The sequence below is a fragment of the Python bivittatus genome, unplaced genomic scaffold (genome assembly GCF_059951505.1).
Source record: "Python bivittatus isolate LINGU-HERP-01145 unplaced genomic scaffold, Pbiv_v1 ctg000040_np1212, whole genome shotgun sequence".
NCBI lineage: Eukaryota > Metazoa > Chordata > Lepidosauria > Squamata > Pythonidae > Python > Python bivittatus.
The window spans coordinates 3,921,763-3,937,224 of record NW_028277032.1 but is presented as its reverse complement, the minus strand read 5'-3'; the positions used below and the strand labels follow the sequence as shown (position 1 = coordinate 3,937,224).

The 15,462-nt window shown below is 40.2% G+C and overlaps 1 protein-coding gene across 3 annotated transcripts in view; it reads right to left on the bottom strand.

Moving 5' to 3' along the window:
* The window catches only part of THRAP3 (thyroid hormone receptor associated protein 3), a 36,032-nt gene extending 21,009 nt beyond the window's left edge, over positions 1-15,023 (bottom strand). For 2 of the 3 annotated variants that reach the window (XM_007435301.4, XM_007435303.4), the window contains exons 1-2: positions 14,887-15,023; positions 2,943-3,023 (exon numbers count right to left, since the gene is read on the bottom strand). The gene's annotated coding sequence lies outside the window, so the exon portion shown is untranslated. Of the gene's footprint in view, positions 1-2,942; positions 3,024-14,595; positions 14,724-14,886 lie in introns of those variants that run through there. The other variant, XM_088154036.1, reaches the window with a different exon arrangement.
* Positions 15,024-15,462: the final 439 nt, after the last annotated feature.

Genomic DNA, 15,462 nt, shown 5'->3' with positions numbered 1-15,462 from the left:
AAATGAAATATTATTCTTTGATGGTTTTTAAAAATGCAATACAAGGCATAAACCACTCTAAAATGAAAAACAACACTGCAAATCTGTTTATCTGCTACAAATTAATATAACTCATATTTGGGGTGTTTCTTTTCCAAATTACCAGCCTTTTAGGACAATTCACAGGGTAGCTGTTTGCACAAAACTAATTTCAGGTAATTTCTGTCCCTAACCCTTCACATAATTTTAATTTAGGTAGCAGCAATAGAAACGGTGTTCTTTTGCATATCAAAGCAATTTCTGAAAGTAAACAGGGAAAGTAATCCTGAACTTCCCCATTGCCAGGAATATGCTGTAATCCTAATCTTATAAACTAACACCTGGTGTGGCCTATCATCTCACTTGCCAAAGACCCCTCATGTCCTGCGGTACAGAAGTGCAATCTAAATTCATCCCCATAAAGGAATAGTTTTGCTTTTTGAAAACTACGGATAAATCCTGATGTTTTATATTCACATATCACACAAATGTAATTTCCTGACACTTGTATCCAGGGTTAATACTTCATGTTATTTTCTCTCTCCAGATAAGCTTTCATATTTCCATCAGCAATGCTCTCAACATTCAGGAAGCTGTAGATTTCAAGATGTAGCCTGATATGTAACTAAGCAGATGAATATATGCAGATTTAAAAAAAAAGAATAAAAATAATTCCAAAGACAAGAGTTTCGTGGTTAGAAAAGCCTTACAGATACAAGCCGGGGAGACACTGTTGTTACTGAACATTTTCCTATATGATTCTGTTCACTTTTCTACATAGAAAATGGTTCCCCAAGTGTGTACAAGCATCCCCCAAACTTCATTAATCTGTCATAGCTAAAAGCTGGTTTGAATTTGGTTCTCCTTCAGATCCAAACTGCAAGTAAACTACAGTATCAAAGACAAGGAAAGGGCATTTCAGGGTACTGAGTCCATTCCTGTTTAATGAAGGAATCCAAATTAAAGCAATTAGATGTCTAGCCTCTGATTTAACACATCTAATAAAGGGAAACTTACCATCTCTTTGAGTAATTGTTTCCATTACTGCTGTTTTAGTTGAGTTTTAGTTTTTTCCCCTAAAGTTTAACTATAATCTGCCTTTCTAAAACTTTTTGGCTTGATAGAGACCAGGTATTTAGCCTCTTCTCTGTCATAGGAAATTGAGGAGCCTTGCATTTGTCCCTTTTAATGTCATTGTTATTTTCAGTCCATTGTTCTATTTCCTATCAACTATCCAGACTGAGAATTATATTTGTCTTTTGTCTAACAATTCCACTCAATTTAGTACCACTTGTAAATTTGGCAAGTCTATCAAATTCTTTGCTGAAATTAAGGTATATGATACCTACAGTGCTCCCACTATCTACTAAAGAATTTGCCAATAAAAATATGAAATGGAATTAATCTGACAAGACTTGATTTTGGTATCTCCATGAAGCCTCTACTGATTGCATTTTAAGGTGTTTAAAGATTGATCTGCTCCAAAACGTATTTAGGTATCAAAGTCAGACTGCTTGGTTTGCAATTTCCCCATGTTCTCCTTTTCCAATTTCTGAAGATAAAGAAAATATTTGCTGAACCCAATGGTTTGGCAATTCATCCATTCTCCAGATCAAGAGCAAGTTCCTTCAGGATTCCCAAATTCTCTGGCTCTGGAAATTTAAACCCACTCAAAGTAAACAAATATACCCAGACTATATTTCTATCTCTTTCTTCAGTCCTGCTCTTTTATGCTGTTCTCCACAGTTGCTTAATGCAAAACATACCCTTCACTCAGAAAACTCTGGGGGAGATGGGTGGCATATAAATTTAATAAATAAATAAAAGCGAGCTACAAAAAAGAGCTCAGCAGATTATAACTTGGTAGCATTGTTTTATGGTTTTAATGGTTTTAATGCTTTTTGTTATGTTTTTTCATTATTTGCTGTACTCTTCTTCTTAAACTTTGTTCACTGCCCAGAGACACATATCTGAGATGGGCAGCTATATTAATTTACCAAATAAATAAATAATTCCCCCTTCTTCACCAAGCAGCTGGCTTACTGATTTTCTCCTGTGAAGTCCTAGGAAAAAACTCATTTGAGTTAAACTGGCAGTGTGACAGGGGGCCACCATGTCGCAACCCTGTTGCCACCCCTTAATGCCTCTTCAACTCAAGCTGACTTCCTGGGGCCATACAGCTTCTTCAAGTAGCTGTTGACAGGATACTGGTTTCAAGTACCAATTCTTCCTTAAAGTTCCTAAATAATTTGTCAGGATGAGTTTACTTTCTGTAAACTGTTTGGGGGGGGGGGGGGCTTTTGAGTTAGTCTTGACTCCTGGCAGCTGCCTGGACTAGTCCCTGCAGTTTTCTTGGCAAGATTTCAGAAGTGGTCTGCCATTGTCTCCTTCATAGGGCTGAGAGTGACTGGCCCAAGGTCACCCAGCTGGCTTTGTGCCTAAGGTGAGACTAGAACTTGTGGTCTCCTGGTTTCTAGCCTGGTGTCTTAATCTCTACACCAAATTGGCTCTCGTGTAAATCATTATAAACAGAAATTAAAATAAAAAGCATTTCACTGAACATCTGCCATAAAACAGACTTGAAGCTTTACCACTTGGGGAAACAAAATTCAAAATGATACAATTAAACAGAAGAATTACTGATATAGTCTATTTGGAAGACGTTTTAAAACATCTTTTTAAAACTGAAGTTGTATTATAACTACACTGAAGATCCTAGTGAGTTTTCAAATCAAATCAGTTTATTACAGCCATAAGGCCAGATGCAGTAAAATATCCATAGCAGAATTGTTACAGACACCTATATATAACAGAAAACAATGAGTTTTTAAAAAGTGTTTTTAACAATTTTGCATGGAAAATATGCAACATACACATTCAAAGCCTCTTCAGTATTAACAATGACAAGTTGTTGGGAAACTTACCTTTCCTTGAAATTAACTCTGCCTGAGCAGAAATCAAAGGTCAACTGGCACGTCTCCTTCCACTTGAAAAATCAAACAATTCTGCAAAATAAAAGTAACTGCTTATATTCCAATTGCTCACAAAATGGCAATTACCTATAGTAAGTGTTATACTTTAAGGAAAAATATAAAGACAACACTGTTTGAGAGATGGGTCAGGACAAGACCTCCTAAGTCTTATTTCCTTAAGATAGGCTATTTGATGCACAAATCTATCTAGCTTGAACAGTGAGTTCACTTAAAAGTAATTTTTCATCTATGCTACAAGCAAGCACAGAGAACTATCAGGAATTTGAATGGCATATAAAACATTTAGCCAACTGGCCTATATTGGAACTCTTACATTACAACCCAAGAAGTGAATTATCCCACCTGCCCTCCATTATCTTGACATAACAGAACAGAACAAGAAATAAAATCAAAGTATATACTGTTAGCACCATTACTCCATTCTCATTCCTACAAAATTAAGTTCAACCCAGCAACAGAACCTCTGCCTGCTACTCTTGCACTGATGTTCACGGTAGTTCCAGTTTAGGCTTGCCATGCTCTAATGAAGATACAAGATAGACAGCACAAAAGCGTACATAATAATGTATTAATTTATCATTAAAACAGTACAAAATTTGATACAGTTTTTACAATTAGCATATCTGTTCCTCCCCACCTACTATTTGGTGTAAACCCCTGCCTACTATGCGCCCATCAGCCTTCTCATCTATTCTAGAAAGTAGTGCACGTGCAAAGCTGACCAATGTATGCAAGTAAGTCAAGCCAAGGATACCTTATCTTGATCCCCAAAATAGCAGCAGATCAAGACAAACTCAAAAGCAAGAGGATATGTACTAAAGAAACATACTGGAGAGAAATGTAAAACACATTATATTAACTGTTAATCTTATGATCTAAAATAATCCAGCTATATTATATATTGTTAAAAGCTCATTCTACTTTTTGGACACACGGTGGCTATAGTTTTGTATTTTTTTTATAATGCAAATTAGCTGCACTATGTAAATCCTATCATAAATTTTAATATTAATAACAATTAGTAATATTAATTATTACTTTGTAACACAAGTAATCAGTTTCAAAGTGTGAAACTGCTTGTTTTTTAACAGACTCGATACAAGTAGACACACACTGAATTTCTGGAGCAAGCTTGGAATTCTGCCAATAGAAGCAGCCTGCTTTGCCTTCAGACTGCCATAGCTGCAAACCAAACTTACATACAAGGTTAATTTTTATCTTGTTTTTATCCCTAATAGGAAAGAAAACACCTTTTGTTCAGCACAGTGAAGCCCAGAGGGCCTCACCAGCAGAATGGGCAAGAAGCCAACTGCTCCTCCTCAGCACAGTCAACCTGCTCTCAATCAGCTTGGGCTTTTGAAAACAAAAAGTCACCACCTGTACCATCTCATCCTTAAGGAATATTTTAATTATCTCACATCTGAAAGGGGACCATTTATCTTCTCACCCTGTCATCAATGAGCTAAGATAACATGCAGCCCAACACTGATGACTGAAATTTTTTACCTCTCTTTTTCCCAGGAGACCTGTATACCTTGAAATCACTCCTAATCAGACATGAGGCAGAAGAAAGGTCTGCTGTGTTTTTAAAATCTTCCTAGAAAGTATCACTACTCATCAAAGAAAAAGGAAGTTGGGAGGGGTGAATTTTTGGAAAAAAAAGTGGATTGCCTACAAATTCCAAAAACTACTTCAATATTGCTCTTTTAGGCTTTAAGTACTTGAAGTTTCAAAATTCATCCCCTCAACTTAAGTTGCCCCTTATTTCCCTTCATTGTCCTTCTGCCACAGTAGTTTCTCCAGTGGCCCAAAGGTTTCAGAAACATCACTAATGAAGGGCTGTGGCCTGGTGCTTCCCTCTTGCCCAATCCCTCTTTGCCTTGAACAGTGGTTTCAGGGTAAATATCATGGCTTGCATTAGGCCAAAGTTTCCTGTTACATTTCAACCAGAGGATTGTACTTTAATAAAACTTCATCTCAAGTGTAGCAGAAGCAAAAGGAAAAGTGCTTTTCCCAACAGCTGTCCCCAACTGGGCATATTTATTTTAAGTCTGCATAAGTAACTTTACAATAGCATAAATAGACAATGCTCTACAGATTCATTATTTCTATTTTTAAAGGTACACTCCTTTAATTCCCTTTTTTTCAGATGTAAAAACACAACAGTGGTTTATCCAGAACCACAGTGGACCCATAACTTCTAAAACAGGAATGTCAGGTCAACAACACCCTAAAAATAACCCTCTTCCTGATACACCAATAACCAAGCTGTCAGCCAGGATTTTAAGGCAGCCAATCTGACACTTTACAGTGATCTATCTATATACTACTAAAACTCTGTTTGTAACCTTCAACTGGCCGAAATGGTGCATCATAGGGCAACAATTTTTGAAGCAAGCTACCTCAAATGGGGTACTTAAAGAATGTGTCCAAAATCCAGGACTCATAACTTCATGGAATCGAAATTTCAAGGATCTTCACACCAGTTCTATTTGCAAAGCTGTGGCTGCTGCAGCATCACCACAATTAGCTGCAGTCACACGATTGTGATTTACAACTGCACTTCCCAGAAACCCATAGCTTGCATAGCACAAGGGAAGATGGGAGTGGCATATCCCCGCCCTCTTTCCTGCCTCCCGCGTCCAATAACCTGGCAGAAAGGCATAATGGGCAAGCAGCGATTGGCTGCTTTGGAACCAAGACCAAAAACTGAAATCTCTTAACAATGGGCGGTGAGGGAAGGATGAGAGAGCAACTCAGATGCCTGCTGGTGAGGTAGGGCTGGCTGGGGGGACACCAGTGGTCAACGGGTGAGTCCTCTTCTTCCCGAGAGGGGACCCTTGGGGACATGTCGGGATGGGGAGTGGGGGTGCAGTTTTCCTCACGGTCCATGCTTCCTTTTGTTCCCCATCCCCCCAGCAAAGTGGCAGGCAGTTCCGTGGATCAGAGGTGGTGGAGGAGGCTTCACTGAGGCTCTGCTGAGGGTTGTGAGGGGAGGAGAAATGGCGTCAACCTATATTATATGTGGAAAGGATGACCCAGCAAATCATGGGTTTTCTAGTACACTATTAAAACTCTCATTGTGTTTATCTGTTTGTACCCTCAAGTTAGACCAAACGGTACATTATATCACAACAATTTTTGAATCAAGGTACCTAAAATGCATAAAAAATCCAGGATCCATTACTCCTGTGGAATTGAAATTTCCACAATGTTCAGACCAGTCTTATTTGCAAAGTTATCACATGATGATGATTTCCGACGTTCCCTGCCAGCTTCCCACAAGCAAAGTCAATGGGGAAGCCAGCAGGAAGTTGGAAGTCATCCCCGCTGGCACTGCTTTTTTGCCCTCGGTGGCCATTCTGTTAATCTGTAAATATTGACTTATTATTGAAGTATGTTTGCCACTACAATTATTTTTCTATTTATGATATATACTCTTCTTAGATGATCATGGGACCATCCAGCATTGGGGTAAAAAAAATATGGTCAGCCTACAATTTGATGTTCATTCTGGTCACATCAGACTGCACTACCTTGCTCTCAAAGGATGACCCAACGGGTCACAGGGTTGTCTAGTTTATAAATAAACATGTTTGAGAAAAGGAAGTATGTGGATATAATTTCAAAGAACCTATTCAACTGCAAACTGATAAAATTGATATTATAACCCTGTAATAAATATTCACAACAAAGTTTCCTTTTGGCTGTAATCAGGACTCTTACACATGCTGAAAATTATTCATTTTAAATCAGATTAAAAGCATAATCCTATTTGCTTATGATTAAGAAGCTTCAGGTCACACAGAACACTGCAGCAAGCTCAAATGACCTACACCTGTTCTGCCTTCCAAATGGGATTCTTCCTGCCTGGTGCAATCAGGATAGTGAACTCTGCTATCAGGACCGCGTGCTGCAGCTATTTCCACTCTGATTATCTCAAATAGTAGCTCTTTCTTGCATCCTGTTAACACCATGCAGAAATTCACTTAGCTTTGGGGGGGGGGAACCATTTTAACAGTTATCAGCAAGTCAAAAGACATTATGGAGAATTAGAAAACAATCTAAAATGATACAATAGAATCTAACAACAACATAGAAAGTGGTCCAGTTTTTCCTCAGACACAGATTCCTTGGTCCTGAGCAACTCACAGAGCTTCAACTTCCATCTTAAAAGGAATTATAACTGCCCGTCTCAGAATTCAGGCACAACTGGGAAAAGAAAATACAGGACATTTTTACAAATGCAACCAATGAACAATTTACAGTGGTATCATAATACCACTATATGGTTGTATGCTTAACAAATGAATGTGTATGTGCTTAAATTCACTTGTGAAATATAGGAAAGACTTCAGTACTAGTTAACTGCATGAGAATAAAATCAGTGTATGGTTTAAGTTGCTACCACAAAATCGTAACTAAGTAGAGCCTGCATCATAATGCCTATAAACCCAAATGACCTACAAAATCTCTCTTGTACTGTGTATATCCTGCTTTTCTAAACAATGTGAAATCCAATTCAGAAATGGCAACCATTACAGACAGTTGACAGTCCCTGAACAAGACTGAGACAGAATTTATAGTTCCTTTCAACTTAAATTCCAGAGCATTGTTCTTCCATGCTTCCTTCACTTGAAGTTTCAGCCTTCCTTTGATGGTCATTGCACATTTATATTCTTGGCATTCCACTCTTGGAATCTCATTACTAATAAAACTGCCAATTCCCCAGCCAGTGAGGCATATTGGACTATAACTTCCATCATGTCCTGCCAATATAGCCAATGACCATACTACCTGGACAAGACAAAATTTGTAGCCCATTAGCTCAGGAAGACAAGATGTTGGGGAAGCTGAGAGAACTTTACAAAAAGCAGATCAATTATTGTATCACTGACATAATAATAGAATCTTAGGCTTATCCAATGAAACAACTAGGAGGATTCAAAACATTTTTCACAAAGTACATAATTTAGAATGGAGTTACTACTGCAAGACATGCTAGATTTATATAACTTTAAAAAGGGATCAAAGCTTAATGATTTTGTCATGAATATTGGGTATTGGCATCAAAATAGGTGTGTAGAGCCTCCAGCTTCACATAATAATCACTGAATATCAAACACTGAGGGCAGGAGCATGCTCATGTCTAAACTACTATAGTTCCACCAAATAATAAAAACAACCAGAATACCAAAAACTCCTGTCTTCCCAGCTCAAATCACTATCAGTTACCCAGAATGCCAAGTTAATCTAATAGACAGTTTTTGATATTTTTGGAGACAGTACTAACCAATTGCCAGGAACAGAACATTTACCCTCCCGTTCCATCAAAAGTATTATACACAACAGCAAGAGGTAAAAAAATTAGAACTGTAGTCCAGCACTGAAAAACAAAATTTGAATCCAAGATATGACAAATGAAGAATTTTGAGACTGACTGTTCTATAGTGAAAACAAAATATATGACAAATTATACAGAATAAATTACTAAACTGATCAGGAAAAAAACAACTGTCTTGGGTTAGATGTGAAAAATTGGCAATATAATTAACTGGAGATAAAAAATGGACTAGGAAGAATGAGGAAAAGTGAGTGAGCCTGTTGGATATGCTGTGCTTGAAGCTAAAAATTCATTCAAACTACAGCAACTAATTTGGTTTCAAGTGTAGCATATCCAACTGGCTCACCAACTTCCCAGTACCTTCCTTTCCCTACCTCCTCTCTGTTGCCACTGGCTTCAAAAGTAGCATATCCAACCAGTCCACCTGCTCCCACTCCATCCACTTTCCTTTTCCCTTAGTTACCAATATCCTTGGCTCTTTTCTGCTCTACCCCTGCCAACCTTTCTGCCCAGAATACTTGTTTCAGCCTAGATATGAAACCCCCAACAGCTGCTCCGTGCACAAAATAGTTTCTGCATGTAACATTTTGCACATCATTACTAACCTATTTCTAACCATGTCATCATCAACTGCCCTTTTATCCTGTCTTCAAAATTGTCTACTAGAAGACATACCATCATCTTAGAGAAGACTGAGCCAAAATAGGGTCAATATTTGCCATCTTCATTGAGTAGCTGGCATACTGATTCTCTTCCTTTTGTGTCATAACCTGAAAAGGCCCTATTTCTTGTTCTTAGCAACATTCAGCTTAGTCTGAGCTTTAGCTTTTCTAACTGCATCTCTAGGCCTGGGCTGCCTTTACATACTATCCTTTGACATGTATGTGTCATTTTTTGTTTACAGATCTTCACCAAGCTACCTGTCAACTATATGGGCTTTTTCTATTGTCCTCCATATGCATTTCTCATGACAGGTGTGCTTTTAGTAACTCCTTTTTAGTAACTCCCACCCACCTTGGTCTCCCTTTCCACCAGTTTTTCCTGCCAGAAAATCCTTTTCATAATTGCTCTGAATGTATTAAAATCTGATTTTCAGAATTCTACATTTTGACTAAATTCTGCTTCAGTTTCCCTTAAAATCAAGAACTCATGGCATTATTACACTTTCCCCAAGATTCCTGCTACATTCACTCCCTCCACTAAGTCTTCCTTACAGTTAGCTTCAAATCAAGAATATCTGAGCCGTTTGCTTTATCCTTCAGAGAGTAGAGAACTGCAGAGTCTTGAACTTCCTTCCTTGAATGTTGGTGTTGGTAGTGATATGGCTTTACTGTTCTTTGAAGTCTGATCCATCCTCATACACTTCAGCAGGAAAGGATAACCTCTTGGTAAGTCTTGAAAGTCTTTCTACCATATCCCTGATCCTTCCTACTGGCAGACAGCAAACTTCAGAAGCTGTTGCGTCCAGTTAGCACACAACTGAATCAGTTCTTCCTGGAGTAAATCTGCAACTACCATGACTCTTCTGCTTTCTTGAAAGTTTAGCTGTTTCCTGTTCCATAGTGTCTTTTTCTTCCCACCAGAGCTCAACACCTGTTTGTTCTGTTAGGGCCAGGAAAATGTTTTGAGTTCCAACAATGCAGAGTATTGTCTATGTCTCTTGCTTCAGGCTTTCATTTCTGTCCACTGGGCTTGCTTCTTTTGATTCGCTTCTTTCTGGAACATTCCTTCCTGTCAGTTCTGGTGCTCCTCTAACTGTGACGTTTTCTTCAAAGATTACTACACACATTCCAAATATATGCTAGTGCTACAAGTATATGCTAGCATATTTAATAATTATTCTGCTAATAGTTTACTAGGGAGTATTACATTTTTGAAATGACAGCAACATTTTGGAAAGCCACTTAAACTGATATTTTTTCATTACAATCAAACTCTAATACACCTTTGAATAATTCCACATGATGTGTTAAACAATTGCCTTTAGAAAGCCATGAAACAGTTTTATGTAACAACAAACTGCACATTATCTTGACAAAGGTGCTGAAACAATTCTTTTTGAATTGGTTCTAATTTATTACATTCACCACAATATATAGTGAGTCATGTAAGCTTGGACATAAGCATCTGAAATATTGTCTGTAAATTACACAATGGATACAAAAAATTTCTGGAACTTCATAAATTGCTGGAAATCTATGATATTTCCTATCATAGTTGGAACTCCATTAGACACACATGTAATAATCTTTGTCAATCAAAAGTTGGCCTTTTTAAAATATGCTTTTAATGTAGCAAAACTATCATTTTTTGTATTATGTTTTTAAAAAGCAACCTATCTTTCTGCAGTATGAAGCTGCCATCAAAATACTGTGCATATGCCATTAATAAAGGTCTGCTGTTCATAATGGTAGATACATTCAACCAGAGGGAGAATTTGTCTCCGTGAGTGTTATAAGCTGTTTCTCAACATCATCATCTGCTTCAGGAATGCCCTAATATTTCAAAATCTTAGTTGGATCTTGACATATTACTGTGGAAATAACTTCCTGCAAAAATGGCATTTTCAATGTTTTCCTTATGTGGTCACTGCAATACAGTAAAATACAATCAAATCTGCATTTGCATTTTAAGAATATGTTTTAAAAACTGCAGGGACTGATGAAGGTTTCTTAAATAATTCATGAACAATTCTGAACTACTCCAAAACTTGAACCTTTTTGTCTGGCTGTTTTGCATGAAGGTGATCACAAAGATGGTTTCACTGTTTCATTTGAAAACAGTAAACACTACAGAAAAGGGAATCCATATCATATGATGAGTAGTTCTAACAAAACGTATAACTGTATTTCTTGTTTCCCAGTGTTGCTCTTAGTGACCACATAGATAGATTTTCTCCAGGACACTCGGTCCCCAATCTGGTCTTTTAGGTCTTTCAACAGCGAACCCATTGCTGCTGTAATTAAGCTTGTTCACCTTGTTTCTGGTTGTCCTCTTTTTCTCTTTCCTTCCACCTTTCCCAACATTATGGATTTCTCAAGAGAGTTAAGTCTTTGCATAATGAGTCTAAAACATGATAAATTGAGTCTAGTAATTTGTGTGAGTGCACATGTAACACATACTTCCCAAAATTAAATTAGGTTAACTAAGTCCAGCTGAATGTTATAATAAAATAGTGTCAAAGTATGCATGGAATATGATCTGAAATTACTGAAGTTGCCACTGGGTTGGTAGCTGTTTAATAACCAGTAATTACAGATCGTGCAAAGGGCAGCATGACAAATACAAATACTACAACAAAGTAGGGTATAAGCAGCAGAAAGCATGCATTTGGAAAACTATGGCTGCATGAATATGGCCATTATTTCTTTTATTTCTGGCATGCTCACCAAACACATTTTATTTTTAACTGAAAAAGCCCATTGGTGGGCATTACCACCTGGACTGAAGGCCACTTTAGCAAATCCTGCATTGAGCAGCAAGTTGATAATCTGTGAGTTCACTTCCAACTCCAGAGTACTACGAAATTCTTTTCATTATCACCTCAACAAAGCAATATGATCGTATGGCCTTTTGTGTCCCATAGTTTTTCTACACAGCATTTCTGCTGCAATTCCAAATACAAAAAGTTATGGCAGAAAAAAGCAGAAAACAATATTTTATCAACCTTTAAAATTCATGCCAGGTCTGGCACAAAATCAGCGCCAGACCTCCTGAAAGAGATTACCAAGTACAGTACCAAGTTACTCAGTGCAGTTGGGTTTCAGAGCTCAATGCAAGTGGGTTTTTGTTGTGTGTGTGTGTGTGTGCGCGCGCATATAGCCATGCCTTTTTTCAAAATAGAACATCCAAGTAACTAGCCAACAATTTATTGTAATTTCCTATAAATGACTCACTAAATCACTCCAGAGAAGTACATATCCCATGACCTGACACCCAATTTGTGATTAAAGTTATCTCCATAAAAAGCTACAAAATCACACATACACACACCCCACTTATAACCTTCAAAATCTGTTTCCTTGGATTAAAAACATATTACTAGCCAATTTCAAATTTCTACCTAAATTTCTGGAAGACCTATGCATTTTCTAAGCATCCAATAATTTCCTGTAAGTTTATCTAGTGTCAGTTTATTTTAAAAACATTTATTTCTCCCTTATTAACTGTAATGTCATTTTAGCAACATACTTCATTAACATATTTTTTTTCTCCCACATGATCATTTATTATTTCATTCAGGCCATTCACGTGACCTAATGTGAGGAGCAACAGAGCTTTGCCTCATGGAGAAGATGTGTTAAACTTTGCCCCTTCTAGACAGAAATCTAGATATTTGAGGTCCACTGCCCAGCAAAATAGGACAGGAAGGCCTGACGCAATATGGTTCATGGGGTCACGAAGAGTCGGACACAACTTAATGACTAAACAACAACAACAAGCCCAGCAAAATGCAGCTAAAAATGAGCACATGTTGTCCTGCTTTGAATGGCCTTTTGAACGTTTTTAAACAACACACCTTTTAAAGTCAGAACTATGAGTTAAATCTTCTTGTATTAGGGGACATATGCAAAAAAAGTTATGTAGTAAACAGTGTTTGAATTTTTTATTTTAAAAAACCTTTATAGGTGCTAATGAAATGCATAGTTTAAATATTCAGAGATATTCAAACTGTTAATGAAACAGTGCCCAACACCATACCGTTGGACTACAGCAGAGGAAACCAGCAGCTGAAGCTCAGAACTTCTGCATATGAAGAATGTGCTCTGCCACAGAATTACTGTCCTTCCCTACACTTTCATTATTTATATTTTGGAAAATATAAGGAAAATATAAGGAAAATGGCTTAAATGCTATTTTTAGTAATGAGCTGTGGAGAGAAATATACACTTTAAAAATCCATTTATGTTGCTTGTATGCTGCATATTCTCTTAGGCTCTATACCATACAAATGTAAACATATAAAATAACCCAGAAAATATATATAAAAACATAAAAAAATAAAAAAACATCACCACACCTATACAGTACAGCAACTGAAAACTGTTAATTAAAAAACTGCTTTTGGGCTCAAATCAGCTCTACTGGTATTATGAATCAGAAGAAGTCTGGTAGCACCTTTTCAACTAACACATTATAAACATTCTTTATATTAATTTCCTAAAATCATGAACATCAAAAACTGAAATACTTGCCATATAAAAATTATGGAAAAAACATTAAGACAACCTCAATTCGCATAACTAGTCACTTCACCAGTCTCTCAAACATTTCAGAGCTCTAAATACTGCAGCAGACAGGAGAACCTACAGCCAACCAGACACCTCTTAACCCGGCCAGCAAGGCCAATGATTAGGACCAATGCCTGATTACTCAACTCAAATAGCAGCAATGTGCCCAGGCATTTCTCTTGACGCCTGTCAGACCCGTAGCTGCTCCGCAGGCTTCTTTGTGTTAAGACTGAAAAAGCCCATGTGGTGGCCATTTTGAAAATGAGCAACCCCTGTGGCAGCCATGCCACTCCAAGCATACTCCCCAGATGCGGTCAGAAGCCAGCAAGGGTTAGGTACCCCTTCCTTCTAGCAACCTTTCCCGGGGCAGACTTCAAAATATGGAAAACTCTGTCCTGACATGCACCCCGAGTATCCCACCAGCACGCGGAGAACCTTAACTAAATGAACCTTATACACGGGAGATTTCCCAAAGGAAGCTTCTAATTATCATTAACTAATCGCGGAATGAATAACTACCATAAAACCACTACTCTCAAACAGCTGGCACTCTTCACGGGACCGAGCCGGAGGCACAAAATGCACGGCCGCCTCTCCCCGCGTCCCGGGACAGTCTCTGCCGAAAGGCAGCGAGCAGGCATTCGGGGGCGGCTCCGCCCGGCCGGCGCGGCGGCCCCCTGGGGAGAGTCCCGGATGTCGAGCCAACGAGCCGGGCGGCCTCGGGAGCCGCATTACGAAGCGAAGTTCCGAGCAAGATCGCGCAGGGAGGCCTCGGGCGCGCCTGCGGCCCAGCATAAAGCAGGCCACGACGGCCGGAGCGAAGAGAGCTCGGCTGCGGCGATCGCCCGCCCGGCTTTCCCCGTTGCCGCCGATTCTCCCGAGTCCTCCCGAAGAAACGCGGAGGCTCTTGGCTTGGGCCGCGCGCGCAGCGGGAAAACGTTGCGCTCGCGCTGCCGGGTCCTTCCCTCACCCACCCACCCACCCGCCCGCCCGCGACCCTGATCCTGACCCTCCGACGGTCCGGTCCGGTCCGGTCCGGTCCTGGCGGGGCCGCGCCGCAGCCCGAGCGCTTTCCCTGCCCGCGTAGTAGGGGGAGGCGCCGCCGCCCCCGGAAGGCCTGCGCCGGCGGAGAGGAGGTGCGCAGGCTCCCCGGGGCACCCCTCCCCCACGCGCTGGGCCCGAGGCCGCCGCCCTCCAGCCGCGCGGTGGAAGGCCACGCCAAAGCCCGGTCCCTGCGCTCTGCGGAAAGCCCAAGAGTTGGGGGTATGAAGACGAAGAGCCGCCGCGGCCTCCCACTCACCGCCCAGGCGCGGCCCGCTCCCGCCTGCCTTTCGCCGCCTCACGGTCCACCTCCACAGCGGCAGTAGGCCTGGACGCTCTGCGCGCGCATGAGGACAAAAGCAAGTTTGTTACGACCGATGGGACGTGTAGTTTTTCTGGAGCCAGAATCCATAGGCTTCTGCGAGTGTCTTCTGCGAGAGCACTACATCTCCCAGGGTACCCGCGGCTAAATATTGACCCGCCTTCTGCTTCGCAGGCTCTCACCCTATGCTCGCCAAGCTCCGCCCCTTGCGCCTTTTCCCGTCCCGGCCCTCCTTTGGGGTGATGGAATATAGAGTCTTTCTGCTTACTTCCCTACAGAGGCGAAGAGGGGGAATCCCTGAACTGAGAACTACAACTCCCAGGAGGCGAGCCGTCCATCCTCGGGAGAGAACGCGCGCGCGGGAACGCGGCATTTTCCGCGGGCCTCGGCGGGCGCTGTTGTTTATTGGCCCCGCGCCGGGCGCTGGGCCGTTTCTGTCCTCTGCTCGGTTACTATTAATCGGCCGTTAACGAGAAGTGACTGAAGGAATAAATCCTCTCGAGACGCCCGCAG